Source organism: Arachis ipaensis, chromosome B02 (assembly GCF_000816755.2).
Source record: "Arachis ipaensis cultivar K30076 chromosome B02, Araip1.1, whole genome shotgun sequence".
Taxonomy (NCBI): Eukaryota; Viridiplantae; Streptophyta; class Magnoliopsida; order Fabales; family Fabaceae; genus Arachis; species Arachis ipaensis.
The window spans coordinates 14783724-14793039 of NC_029786.2; the positions used below are offsets into that span (position 1 = coordinate 14783724).

The following is a 9316-nucleotide window of genomic DNA, read 5'->3' on the forward strand; positions in this document are numbered from 1 at the left end:
TCTGTTTCAACTGCTACAATTAAGAGATCTTTTTCAATTATGAATATTGTGAAAAATAACTTAGAAACAAAATAAAAGATGAATTTCTTGCTAATTGTCTTTTAATTATATTGAAAAGAAAATTGTTGAAAATTTTGACACAAATTCTATTATCGGTGAATTTTATGATACGAAGAATCGACCACTTTGTTAGTAAAAAGTATACACATATTTTTTTTACTTTAAAATATATTATCTATCCGTATATTTTTATAATACATCTTATATTATATAATTTTTTTTACATAATTTTTAATATTATATGTGTTATTGGCCCCCTCATAATATCATTTCTGGATCCGTCCCTGGCTTCAATAATATCTTTTATTGGAGATGGGGGAGGCTTCTAGTTGCTTTCAGCCACAATGATAACACGGCACAATATCGATTCTGTATATGTATTTTTGTTCATGTATGTTTCTAAATATTTTGTCTTTGATTAGAGAGCTCAATTATTTTTAAGTAAATGACTAAATTTGATATAAATTCTGTATTTCTGTTGATGTATTTTCGTTCAGAATGGCTGCGTAAATGAAAAATAATTCATACTATTATCTTTTATGTGTCAAAAAATATTTTAGTATATTTTGTTTTTATTGACAGTGAAAATAAATGGAATTTACTTTAATCCATTTTTGCTGGCTCAATATGCAAAAATGAGTAATATACGTAAATGCGTAATTTGCTTCCATTTTAAATAAATTGGTGAATAAAGTAAAGTATTCATTTTATTTAAATAGAAAAATGCTTATAATGGATGATGATATGAATTATTAAATATAAAATAAATATTATAATATTATATTATCTATCTATCTATTATCTATCTATCTATTATATAATAAGAATGTAGTAGATGGTCTTTGATCGATAAATCCTATGCTCGACAAGTGTTTATCCTAATTGCATGACAAGTGTCACAAAACACCATGAATCACAAGAGTACTGCATCCCAGCGCAAAGCAATGGGGCGGGAATTTGAATCAAATTCAAATTTAAATCTATTTTGTTCCAACTGTGCTCTTAGCTTCTTATATATCTTAGTTTGTTCTCATTTGTCGTACGAAAATTTAAAAAATGAGATGTCAACAAATTTTTTTGACGATAAGAGAAGATGAGAGACAAAGCTGCAAGTATTGGAAGGGGGAGTAGTTGGCGCCGGAAGGGAAAGACTTGCTCCGGCGACATTGCAGAAAAGAAGAAAACACGACGGTGAAGGAAGAAAGCACGACGGAAGAAGGAGAAGAGGGTGGCGACAAGGGCAATGGTCACAAAGAAGGAGGCTAAATCCACAGAGAAAGGAAGAGGAATGAGGCGACGGTGGTAATGGAGGCCATCGCTGCTGTTGGATCCGTAGAACTGCGTCCACCGCAGAACGGCGTCGCAGCCGTTCCTTTCCCGGCGGTTGTTGGAAATGAAGGATGGTTGGTTCTCTCCATTACACACTTTTTTTGTTGTTTGATTTATTTTTTTTAGATTTTTTTTTTATAATTATTGAAATACAGCGTCTTGAGAAAAATGTTAACGAAGTTTATACTAGCGTTAAGAGATTTTCTCACATTGTCAATGATTTTGTTTGATTTTCTTCTTTTTTGTTTTGGTGATATAAGCTTCAGGTTTCCATCAAGCTGGCCTGTGACTCGGTTTTTAATAAACTAAAAATTGGAAATTATAAAGGATACTCATACACATGATTGATCGATGGTGAGGAATCGGCGCTAGAGAGAGTGATGCGAAGTGCGACGGCGACGCACACGAAGTATGTAGAACGACGACCCAATCCCCACTGTTCTGATTCGAACCGCTTTGCCCAGGAAAGGCTGTAACTCCCTACCACACAAAGCTTTATGCTTAAACCGTAAAACAGAGGTGGTGTGGTATTACGACCTTTAAAAATAAAATATATACATAATAATATTGAAAATGATACAATATACGAGGAGCCTTTGAAAAACGGATAAAGCAAAATCGCAAAATAAAAAGCGCAACACTCAGAATTAAGGATTACTTGCGTGCGAAGAAAACTAAAGTTTATAAGCACAAATAAACAGAAAACATGATTAGAAGGTCAAGAAAACAAGATAACAAGCCTCCGACTCAATCTGCAAAGCTAAAGCTGGTCAGAGAATATTTATATACAAAATATACAACCTTTAACCCAAAGATACATGTTTAAAAACCCTAGTTCTCCATAAAGCCTCTAAGAGGCACCAAATCTTAACACCAAATCTTTCCACCTTTCTTCCGTTCCTTCATCTCCGGTAAATTTGCATAGACAGACAAATAGACAAATCCAAAGAGTTTGATCGTGTCGCGTACAGTGGTCGCTCTGTGCAGAATCAGTAAAATGCCGAATGCTGCAGAATTTTCAGTTTTGCCCTCCGAACTTCCGACGCGCATACCTTTTTTGTTTTAAAATATTTTTCATCTGTTCTTCAAACGGCGTAGACTTCACGGACCCAATTTTCATATGAAATAAGTTTGAAACCATTTGGGAGGTCTGGAAGCCAAGTTATGGCTCGTCAAAGTCGGCCAAAAATCAGTTTTACACAAAAAAAACTTCAAACCTCAATTTCATTAAAACCAATCTCAAACCAAGCCTCTATACCAGCATTCAGCTCAGCCACATACCAAAGCACACCAACACAGCAACAAGCACCAAACCAAAACATACTTCTCAACAAGGTACTAAGCAACAAATATATACACATACATTCCAACCTATCCTATAGTCCTCTAACCTAAGTTTTCACAGAATATTATATATTAAATACGTAAAACCTAAACTATACCTTGGCCGATTTTCACATATTGTCCAAGGCAAATCACCAAAGCCAAAAACAGCCCCACAAGTCCAAAATCACCAAAGCATTGACACTAATCCTCCACCAAGCCTCCAATGCCCAAAATCAAGTTCCAATATATGTATATACACTTAAGTTCACATTTTTCACATATCCATATACAAAATTCAATAACCACACACTAATTCAATGAATTCACTAGGGTTAATAATCCTTACCATACCCACGGACCAAACGAACCAAACCCAATATGTTCCGCAAGCTAAATCGAACCTAGAATACCAAAATCAACAAAATTTCAATATAGATACTCACCAAATTTTGAAATTCAAGGGGTAGAGAAACTGGAGTGAGAGTGAAGCTTACCTATAAAATTATTTCGATAGATTCGTAGAGCTCGACGCGGTGATCGCGTGACCGCAAACGGTGCGGCGATCGGAGCTCGGAGTGAGGAGATATGGAAGTTGGAAGGTGATGTTAGGGTTTTGTTTTTCTTCTTCTCTTCTCTAACAATGTGCAGCGTGAATGAGGGGAGAAGGGGAAGGGAAACTGTGTTTTGTTTAAGTGTGATGGGTTGGATTGGGCCTTGAGCCCATTTTGGGCCCGGTTCACTTGATTCGATTCGTTTGGTCCAATCTTAGACCAAATTCTTTAAAATTAGTGTCAAAATTCTTATTTTAATTAGCTCTATCCTATTTTACTATAAAATTCATATTTTTAATTTCTTTTATTAAAAGTTAATTTATTAATTAATTATTTGTTAATTTTACGGGGTTTACAAAGGCCAAGTCGTGCAGTGGCACACTCCACCCCAAATGACTTCAAGCTTAAATACGGTGAGATTGGTTAAGTTTCTTTGCTCAATGTTTTTCACTAATCTTTTTATGTTTCTAGTGTGTAGGTATGACCAGTTAAAGATTTTGGACCTTTTTGGAAACACTGATTTGGGGTGTAATCTCTAATGTAAGTTACCATTTTTGAGTAGCACAATTTAAGTTTCAAAGGCAAAAACAGTGCTACTAATGCTACTAATTTAGATTCTGTCCAACTATTTACTTATAGCTTAAAATTATTTCGTTGTTATCAGTTTTTTCCAATCTTTTCTTCTCCTCAATCTTGCATTATAATACTGGAGCAGTAGTATTTTAGGGATGTAAATTTTACTTAAATTCTATATAAACCCAGGCAAATTGAAAAAGCTTCATTTCATAAATGATATTGTAACCTACATTATTCTCTTTGTTTTTTGTAGTAGCACAGGTTCTGTTAACAATTCACATACTCAAAGACGAGGTAATGCAGTTATTTGATTTGGTGTTTTTATTCTTTGTATTTTTACTTTTGCTTTTTCGAAGACAAATAAAGAAGTATCTCAGTGGTGCACCAAGCTAATAATCCTTTTTGCATTTGTAATATTATAAAGAAGTCATCAGCAGAGGAGCTTTCAATACTATGAAAAATAGTTACTTATTGCTTAAAATTATTTCGTTGTTATCAGTTTTTTCCAATCTTTTCTTCTCCTCAATCTTGCATTATAATACTGGAGCAGTAGTATTTTAGGGATGTAAATTTTACTTAAATTCTATATAAACCCAGGCAAATTGAAAAAGCTTCATTTCATAAATGATATTGTAACCTACATTATTCTCTTTGTTTTTTGTAGTAGCACAGGTTCTGTTAACAATTCACATACTCAAAGACGAGGTAATGCAGTTATTTGATTTGGTGTTTTTATTCTTTGTATTTTTACTTTTGCTTTTTCGAAGACAAATAAAGAAGTATCTCAGTGGTGCACCAAGCTAATAATCCTTTTTGCATTTGTAATATTATAAAGAAGTCATCAGCAGAGGAGCTTTCAATACTATGAATAGATGCTATGAAGGAGTCACACATTCCTGACTTCCTTGGATTAGTAAGTTCTATGATTTAACTGTACCAATGCATCCATAAATTATATGAATAGCATGTGCACCAATAGGGCTCGCTGATTAAAATGAATTTGAGTTGCAGCTTAATACATTGCAATATATGAGGATAGATTTTGATGAGTTTTGCTGTTATTACTTGACCAGTGGGAGCAACATGCACGGTGTGCCTTTGAACATTTTGAAAAGGATGCAAACAGCTCTATAATCATTGAGGGAACTAGCTTTGGTATGCTTAATTTGACCATGGTCATAGCTTATGCATACATATCTTTATACAAATAATATGAACATGCTAATAATTTTACAAGTCATAATATTTACTGTATTCAAAATATTTACAAGTTATACAAAAAATGCTTGATAGAGGAGGACAAACAATTTCTTTTGTGAAGCTTATCACTATGATGCAAAATTTTAAAGTGGGTATAATATCTTATTTTATATTTTATTTATTTAATGTTTGGACAGTAATATGATTACACACTTTAATTGGTTTGCATTCGAGGAGGACATAATTGACCAGATTGGAACAAATAATATAGTTAGCATGAACAAATTTTTATGTAAAATCAGTTTGAATATATTGATGTTGAAATTTGACTGAATACATGGACTATTTTTTGGTTGCTTTTGAGGTGCTTGGTTAGTTGCCATTTATTCAATATCAAACTTTGTATATTATGATGATTATTTTGCACTACAACAGATCAGGATATACAGAGCTTCATGATATGGCTGCTTTGGTTGGTGAAATTGCATCTCAAGAAGTCATCAAGGCTTTTATTCTCGCTCAGCTTATATAACTTTATTACATGCTTTTCTTTAAGGTTATTTGCTTCTAAAGATAATATTTTCTATATGAATTTATAGATACTACTCTTAGTCCAGTCATTTTTTGAGTTTTAACAAACTTACAGCTTAGGAATGTTCAGATAAGAGAGATGTCAAAATATGTGCTTAAAACAAAGTCAACAAAACATGGCCATTTGTTATACCTTTTTTTGTTTTTAACAAAACATGGTCCTTCTTCTTGCCTCTTAAGACTTTAGAGTGGATAAGCTTTTATTACCTTTGCTTTCCCTAAGAAAGATCTTTTTTTTGAAGGGATTTGTAATTGTAAACATTGCCACCAATATGGCAGCTTGACACATGCATGGTAATCTAAGCATATTTTCATTAGTAGCCACTTTTGTTTTTTAATAACTATTTTAAAATAGCAAAACTATACAAATTTCATTGTTTTCCATTTCAAACTGATGGAGAAATGAAAATGGCACAGCAAAGAATAAAAGAGATGTTATTTTAAAGATGTTAACTATTATACAAATGACAACATTCTCAATTAATTTTTCAGCATTTCTGTTTTCAAGCTTTTGTAATAGAAAAATGAAAAACAAATTGACATCTTTTAAGATTGTAAGGTTCGCCTAAGACGTCATAAGGATGCTTCTTGCTTCTATTTATTGTTGAGTGAAAAACTTTTTGTAGAAGGGATCCTGCTCCATCTATTTTCTCTTAATGCTCTCTCTTAATGTGAAAAAAATTTCGGTATAAGGATGTTCTCTGTTGCATGATTAATATATGTTATGTGATTGTTCTTTAAAGTTATTACTTCCTCTCTCTTTTTTTTTTTTTTTTTGTTTTGCATCTGAATAAGGTTCTTAAGATTTCTTCCGTTAATTACTATCTTTCAAGTGCTCTTTGAAATTAATGTTTCTAAAATTGTATATATTTCACTCTAGGCACCTTTAGTGATGCTAATACAAAAGGTGATGGAATGATTGATCAAGATGAGTGAAAAACATTTGTGTCTAAACATCCATTCTTGAACATGATTACCATATCTAATGTTAATATAAGCTCCTCTCCATGGAATCATTTAATTCTTCATCCTTCCTTTTTCCAAAAGAAAAAACAGTGATCAAGAACAGGTTTTATTATTTGATTCTATGATTTTAGAATTTGTGTTTGATAAGCCAGGGTTCTATTGTTATGAGATGTGAGGTTGAAAGAAAAGGAGTAAGATTCTAAAGAACGCTATCCTTATTAGTTTTTCTATGGCCATCGCATTTTTCATTAGTTACATAATTGAACAGTATCCAAAACATAAATTGGTACTTGATTGGGTTGTAACATGAAGGACAATTCAGTAGCAAAGTGTTAGGGAAGTAATTATTGGTTTGAAAGATGCATTTCTATATTATCGTCCATACAAAGGAGTTGGCATGTGATGTTGTATGATTATCATCTTAGGATTCAACTTTGCTATTTTCATTTTTTCTTTATTCTATTAGGATGCCTCCTAAAAATTAATACATATTTCTATATTTATCTCAAGTGGGTGTTGAATTATCATAGGAAGGAAGAAACTATTTGTGTAGGAACTAAATGGACCATACCATTTAGTATGATAGTAAATAAATGACAATTTGTGTATGTAGTATTGAATACCAATTTCTTTGTGCTTCCATACCATTTGCACATGAATATCTTAGCAACTGGTGCCAAATATGCTTCATTGAAAATGTATAAATACTCTTATATAATATATATAATTTATAGAATAATTGGAGTCTAAGGCATTTGATGTAAGTATTTCTGCTACTTTTTAATTGCTATATTGATTAAATTTTAGTATTCTAAAATCTTAAGCTAAACAAATGAATTCAATCATATAAAAGAAACAATGCACTAACATTATTTAATCTAAAAAAGTGATATTATTCTTACTCTTTTGTTACTATTTTCTATAAATTAGCATTCAATCTAAAACACATGATTATTACTTGATCATATTTCAGTTATATAAACAATACTCACCAAATAAAGGAATGCTGGAAAATTTTATGAATGAAACTCATGAGAAATTGAAGGTTAGTTCATTTGCTTTTGTTTTAATTTCGCCATTGATAAGTATCTTTGTAAAGGGATAGGTTGTATTGGTTAGTGTAATTTGAACTTACTATTCTTATTAATTCATATGTTTCTTTGCTAATATTTTTGGATTTAATTTTTTCGTTCTGTTTGAACTTAGTTATTGCTTCTTTTTTCTTTTTTATTTTTCTTTGGTGTTTAAAGTATTTTTTGATATAAAATTTATTTGATTTCTTTGCTTAGAAGATTTCCCAGGCTATTTCTTGCATGCATGTTAGTAGTAATTATTTAATAACCCTTCTTAATGTCCAAATCAAAGAGTTTAAGTAATTTATATACTGTCTTCTGTAAATTTTGATTCTAACTGGTTTAATATTTTTTGTCCATCAAATTTATAGTCTTTCACTTTTTTTAATCTGATATGAAATTTATTTTATTACTTTGCTTTTTGGTCTCCCTAGCAAAAAAGAACAAGAGGGGAAGTTGGATGAATTTTTGTGGTTTCGAAACCTGAGATCAAGATTTTTCTTATTTGGTTACTCTAAATGGATTTAATTTGATACTCCACTTGTCCAAACAAAAGTATCAAAGAACATCCTGTGTTTTGGTTTTCTTTTGATTTTAATACTTTCTCTTTTATTAAAATGCCTATTGCTACTCAAGAAAATGAGAATTTACGTTCAAAAATTTTTTAATCACTGGACAAAATACAGGTTTTAAAATTATGAAGTGCAGAGTATGGAGGAGGACAACAACTTAAGAGTCATTTGTTTTACGGCGAAGGATTTTAGTCTGGATCACTTTTTGTAGGTAAGTTCAAGTTTCGCCGGTTCTGTTTATTTTTTAAAGATTAGCTTTTAGGATTTGCTTTTTGGCTTCGCTCATTTTGATTTTTTCTAACTTTGTTTTGTTCCAATATTAAAAGGTTAGTTCGTGTGTATGGAATGTTCACTATTTTTTGTTTATATTTCCTAAAAGAATTTAGTATATTATTTTTCACAATTCAGGAATTACATTGGATAAGTTCTGTAGGTCTGGGATTCAGAGATGCATGTGTCAGATGTAGATTAGATGAAATGTTATTGTGTTTCTTTTTTATTTCACCTTTTGTTTATGTATTTTTGGCATCTGAAACATGTATTGTGGAAGCATTTTTATGAGGTGACATTTTACTTGATATCAGTTTTTATTGGTTTAAAGTTGATTGAGTTAAGTTATTGCAGCGTATTAGGCATTAGTAATTGATCTATAAATTTATTAATATTTGATGTTTATAACCAATTTGAATCTAAGAAAATAATCTCATTTCATATTATAAGTATTAGAACTAATAAAAATGAGATAGATAATTGGGTATTAGGTAAGAGAGATGTTATATTTTTGCTTCATTTACGTTTAATTTTGAGATTGAGTTACTATCTTTTATTGGATTTAATGAGCTTAATTTTAACACTTTTAAATTGTTAACTTGGATGTGTGTGTATGTTTTAGCTATCCTTAAACCTGTTGGGCTTGATTTTCACATGATCTGTTGTATTATTGGTTGTTATTTGATTTTATTGTTTTTGACTATATGTGCCCAATTGATTATGTTGTACGAGCGTATAACTCATATAACTTTTAGATAATTAAATACTATTATTTTCATAATTAATTTTTTTCCATTCCTAT

At 31.1% G+C, this 9316-nt stretch overlaps 1 long non-coding RNA gene across 1 annotated transcript in view; it reads right to left on the reverse strand.

The window, feature by feature from the left end:
* The window catches only part of LOC110268730, a 19710-nt gene continuing 14263 nt past the window's right edge, over positions 3870–9316 (reverse strand). Inside the window, exon 3 of the long non-coding RNA XR_002357145.1 lies at positions 3870–3949. This is a non-coding gene — a long non-coding RNA (uncharacterized LOC110268730). The remainder of the gene's footprint in view (positions 3950–9316) is intronic.